Source organism: Bos indicus x Bos taurus, chromosome X (assembly GCF_003369695.1).
Source record: "Bos indicus x Bos taurus breed Angus x Brahman F1 hybrid chromosome X, Bos_hybrid_MaternalHap_v2.0, whole genome shotgun sequence".
In the NCBI taxonomy this organism is placed as follows: Eukaryota; Metazoa; Chordata; class Mammalia; order Artiodactyla; family Bovidae; genus Bos; species Bos indicus x Bos taurus.
Genome location: NC_040105.1, coordinates 75,593,888 through 75,599,920, shown reverse-complemented (window position 1 = coordinate 75,599,920; position 6,033 = coordinate 75,593,888).

Here is a 6,033-nt window from a genome sequence, read left to right as displayed (position 1 = left end):
TTTCCCATGAAGTGATGGGACCAGATGCCATGATCTTTGTTTTCTGAATGTTGAGCTTTAAACCAACTTTTTCACTCTCCATTTTCACATTCATCAAGAGCCTCTTTAGTTCCTCTTCACTTTCTGCCATAAGGGTGGTGTCATCTGCATATCTTAGGTTATTGAGATTTCTCCCGGCAATCTTGATTCCAGTTTGTGTTTCTTCCAGTCCAGAGTTTCTTATGATGTACTCTGCATATAAGTTAAATAAACAGGGTGACAATATACAGCCTTGACGTACTCCTTTTCCTATTTGGAACCAGTCTGTTGTTCCATGTCCAATTCTAACTGTTGCTTCCTGACCTGCATACAAATTTCTCAAGAGGCAGATCAGGTGGCCTGGTATTCCCATCTCTTGAAGAATTTTCCACAGTTTATTGTGATCCACACAATCAAAGTCTTTGGCATAGACAATAAAGCAGAAAGAGATGGTTTCTTGGAACTCTCTTGCTTTTTCCATGATCCAGCGGATGTTGGCAATTTGATCTCTGGTTCCTCTGCTTTTTCTAAAACCAGCTTGAGCATCAGGAAGTTCACGGCTCACATATTGCTGAAGACTGGCTTGGAGAATTTTGAGCATTATTTTACTAGCGTGTGAGATGAGTGCAATTGTGCGGTAGTTTGATCAGTCTTTGGCATTGCCTTTCTTTGGGATTGGAATGAAAACGGACCTTTTCCAGTCCTGTGGCCACTGCTGAGTTTTCCAAATTTGCTGGCATATTGAGTGCAGCACTTTCACAGCATCATCTTTCAGGATTTGGAATAGCTCAACTGGAATTCCATCACCTCCACTAGCTTTGTTTGTAGTGATGCTTTCTAAGGCCCACTTGAATTCACATTCCAGGATGTCTGGTTCTAGGTCAGTGGTCACACCATCGTGATTATCTTGGTTGTGAAGATCTTTTTTGTACAGTTCTTCTGTGTATTCTTGCCATCTCTTCTTAATATCTTCTGCTTCTGTTAGGTCCATACCATTTCTGTCCTTTATTGATCTCATCTTTGCATGAAATTTTCCTTTGGTATCTCTGATTTTCTTGAAGAGATCTCTAGTCTTTCCCATTCTGTTGTTTTCCTCTATGTCTTTGCATTGATCGCTAAAGAAGCCTTTCTTATCTCTTGCTATTCTTTGGAACTCTGCATTCAGATGTTTATATCTTTCCTTTTCTCCTTTGCTCTTTGCTTCTCTTTTTTTACAGCTATTTGTAAGGCCTCCCCAGACAGCCATTTTGCTTTTCTGCATTTCTTTTCTATGGGAATGGTCTTGATCCCTATCTCCTGTACATGAGTTATTGTAAATAGTGCTACAGCAAACATGGTGTGCATGTATATTTTTGAATTATGGTTTTCTTAGGTATATGCCTAGTATTGCTGGGTCATATGCTATTTATATGTTTAGTTCCTTTTATGAACCTCCATACTACTCTTCATAGTGGCTGTACCAATATACATTCCCACCAACAGTAGGAGGGTTCCATTTTCTCCAGATCCTTTCCAAAATTTATGTTTCGTAGATTTTTTTGATGATGGCCATTTTGATCAGTGTGAGGTATTACCTCATTGTAGTTTGTATTTGAATTTCTCTAATAATTCATGATGTTGGGTAACTTTTTATGTGTTTCTTGGTATGCTGTATGTCTTCTCTGGAGAAATGTCTGTTTGGATTTTGCCTATTTTTTTCATTGTGCTGTTTGTTTTATTGATATTCACTTGCATGAGCTGTTTCTATACTTTGAAGGTTAATCCCTTATTAGTTGCCCCATTTGCAAACATTCCCATTTTAAGTGCTGTCCTTTCATTTTGTTTGTGGTAGAAAGCATCACTACGAACAAAGCTAGTGGAGGTGATGGAATTCCAGTTGAGTTTTTCAAATTCTGAAAGATGATGCTGTGAAAGTGCTACACTCAATATGCAAGCAAATTTGGAAAACTTAGCAGTGGCCACAAGACTGGAAAAGGTCAGTTTTCATTCCAATCCCAAAGAAATGCAATGCCAAAGAATGCTCAAACTACCGCACAGTTGCACTCATCTCATGCGCTAGTAAAGTAATGTTCAAAATTCTCCAAGCCAGGCTTTAGCACTACGTGAACCATGAGCTTCCAGATGTTCAAGCTGCTTTTAGAAAAGGCAGAGCAACCAGAGATCAAATTGCCAACATCTGTTGGTTCATGGAAAAAGCAAGAGAATTCCAGAAAAACATCTATTTCCACTTTATTGACTATTCCAAAGACTTTGACTATGTGGATCACAATAAACTGTGGAAAATTCTTCAAGAGATGGGAATACCAGGCCACCTGATCTGCCTCTTGAGAAATTTGTATGCAGGTCAGGAAGCAACAGTTAGACCTGGACATGGAACAACAGACTGGTTCCAAATAGGAAAATGAGTATGTCAAGGCTGTATATTGTCACCCTGATTATTTAACTTCTATGCAGAGTATATCATGAGAAATGCTGGGCTGGAAGAAGAACAAGCTGGAATCAAGATTGCCGGGAGAAATATCAATAACCTCAGATATGCAGATGACACCACCCTTATGAGAAAGTGAAGAGGAACTAAAGAGCCTCTTGATGAAAGTGAAAGTGGAAAGTGAAAAAGTTGGTTTAAAGCTCAACATTCAGAAAACGAAGGTCATGACATCTGGTCCCCCATCACTTCATGGCAAATAGATGGGGAAACAGTGGAAACAGTGAAAGACTTTATTTTGGGGGGCTCCAAAATCACTGCAGATGTGATTGAAGTCATGAAATTAAAAGATGCTTACTCCTTGGAAGGAAAGTTGTGACCAACCTAGACATTCAAAGGCAGAGACATTACTTTGCCAACAAAGGTCCGTCTAGTCAAGGCTATCGTTTTTCCAGTAGTCATGTATGGATGTGAGACGTGGACTATAAGGAAAGCTGAGCACAGAAGAATTGATGCTTTTGAACTGTGGTGTTGGAGAAGACTCTTGATAGTCCCTTGAACTGCAAGGAGATCCAACCAGTCCATCCTAAAGGAGATCAGTCCTGGGTGTTCATTGGAAGGACTGATGTTGAAGCTGAAACTCCAATACTTTGGCCACCTCATGCGAAGAGTTGACTCATTGGAAAAGACCCTGATGCTTGGAAGGATTGGGGGCAGGAGAAGAAGGGGACGACAGAGGATTAAATGGCTGGATGGCATCACTGATTCGATGGACGTGAATCTGATTGAACTCCGGGAGTTGGTGATGGACAGGGAGGCCTGGCGTGCTGCGGTTCATGGGGTGTCAAAGAGTCAGACATGACTGAGTGACTGAACCAAACTGAACTGAACTGTGTATGTTGAATCTTTGCTTCTTGGGGATAATTCCCTCTTTTGTTGTTGGTTTCAATTTTCTAGTATTTAGGTGATGATTTTTGCCTCTATGTTCATCAGTGATGTTGGACTCTTATTTTGTATTTTTGTCTGTGATATTTTTGTCTGGTTTTGATACCAAGGTAATGGTGACCTCTAATATGAACTTACCAGCTTTCCTTCCATTGCAATTTTCGGCAAGAATTTCAGAAGAGTAGGTGTTAACGCTTCTCTTAATTTTTATTATTTTTTTTTACTTTAAAAAAATATTTTAATTGGAGGTTACTTACTTTACAATATTGTGGTGGTTTTTGCCATACATTCACATGAATCAGCCATGGGTGTACAGGCGTTCCCCATCCTGAACCGCCCCCCTCCAACCTGCCTCCCCATCCCATCCCTCAGAGTTACCCCAGTGCACCAGCCCTGAGCACCCTGTCCCATGCATTGAACCTGGACTAGTGATCTATTTCACATATGATAATATATATGTTTCAATGGTATTCTCTCAAATCATCTCACTCTCGCCTTCGAATACAACTGTGAAGTCATATGTTTCTGGACATTTTTTTTTTTTTTTTGTAGATATTGGAAGATGTTTAACCACAGTTTAAATTTAATTACTTGTGATTGGTATATTCATATTTTTTATTTCCTCTTGATTCCCTCATGGAAGGTTATAATTTTCTTAGAATTTGTCTATTTCTCCTAGGTTTTTCATTTCAATGGCATATAGTTCTTTGTTCAGTTCAGTTCAGTCTCTCAGTTGTGTCTGACTCTTCATGACCCCATGAACTGCAGCCGCCAGGCTTTTCTGTCCATCACCAACAGCAGGAGCTTGCTCAAACTCATGTTCACTGAGTCAGTGATGCCATCCAATAATCTCATCCTCTGTTTTCTCCTTCTTCTCCTGCCTTTAATCTTTTCAAGCATCAGGCTCTTTATCAGTGAGTCAGTTCTTCACATCAGGTGGCCAAGTTTTGGAGTTACAGCTTCAGCATCGGTCATTGCAATGAACATTAAGGACTAATTTCCTTTAGGATTGACTGGTTTGATCTCCTTGTAGTTCAAGTAACTCTCAAGAGTCTTCTCCAACATCACAGTACAAAAGCATCAATTCTTTGGTGCTTTAGGTGAGTGATCACACCATCGTGATTATCTGGGTCATGAAGATCTTTTTTGTACATTTCTTCTGTGTATTCTTGCGACCTGTTCTTAATATCTTCTGCTTCTGTAGGTCCATACCATTTCTGTCCTTTATTATGCCCATCTTTGCATGAAATATTCCCTTGGTATCTCTAATTTTCTTGAAGAGATCTCTAGTCTTTCCCACTCTACTATTTTCCTCTATTTATTTGCATTAATCATTGAGGAAGGCTTTCTTATCTGTCCTTGCTATTCTTTGCAACTCTGCATTCAAATGGATATATCTTTCCTTTTCTCCTTTGCCTTTAGTTTTTCTTCTTTTCACAGCTATTTTTAAGGCCTCCTTAGACAACCATTTTGCCTTTTTGCATTTCTTTTTCTTGGGGATGGTCTTGATCACTGTCTCCTATACAATGTCATGAACCTCTGTCCATAGATCTTCAGGCACTCTGTCTCTCAGATCCAATCCCTTGAATCTATTTGTCATTTCCACTGTTTAATCATAAGGGATTTGATTTAGGCCATACCTGAATGGTCTAGTGGTTTTCCCTACGTTCTTCAATTTAAGTCTGATTTTGGCAATAAGGAGTTCATGACCTGAGCCACAGTCAGCTCCCTGTCTTGTTTTTGCTGACTGTATAGAGCTTCTCCATCTTTGGCTGCAAAGAATATAATCAATCTGATTTTGGGATTGACCATCTGGTGATGTCCATTTGTAGAGTCTTCTCTTGTGTTGTTGGAATAGAGTGTTTGCTATGACCAATGTTTTCTCTTGGCAAAACTGTGTTAGGCTTTGACCTGCTTCATTTTGTACTCCAAGGCCAAATTTGCCTGCTACTCCAGGTATCTCTTGACTTCCCACTTTTGCATTCCAGTTCCCTATAATGAAAAGAACATCTTTTTGGGTGTTAGTTTTAGAAAGTCTTGTAGGTCTTCTTAGAACCATTCACCTTCAGCTTCTTCAGCATTACTGGTTTGGGCTTAGACCTGGATTACTGTGATATTGAATGGTTTGCCTTGGAAACCAAGAGAAATCATTCTGTCATTTTTTAGACTGCATTCAAGAACTGCATTTCAAACTCTTTTGTTGACTATGAGGGCTACTCCATTTCTTCTTAGGGATTCTTGCCCACAGTAGTAGATATAATGGTCATCTGAGTTAAATTCACCTATTTCTGTCCATTTTGGTTCACTGATTCCTAAAATGTTAATGTTCTTACCATCTTCTCTTTGAGCACTTGCAATTTACCTTGATTCATACACCTAATATTCCAGGTTTGTATGCAATATTGTTCTTTATAGCATCAGATTTTATTTCCATCTCCAGTCACATCCACAACTGGGTGGTGTTTTGCTTTGCCTCCATCTCTTCATTCTTGCTGGAGTTATTTCTTCACTCTTCTCCAGTTAGCATATTGGGCACCTACTGACCTGGGGAGTTCATCTTTCAGAATCGTATGTTTTTGCCTTCTCATGCTTTTCATGGGGTTCTCAAGGCAAGAATCCTGAAGTGGTTTCCCATTCCCTTCTCA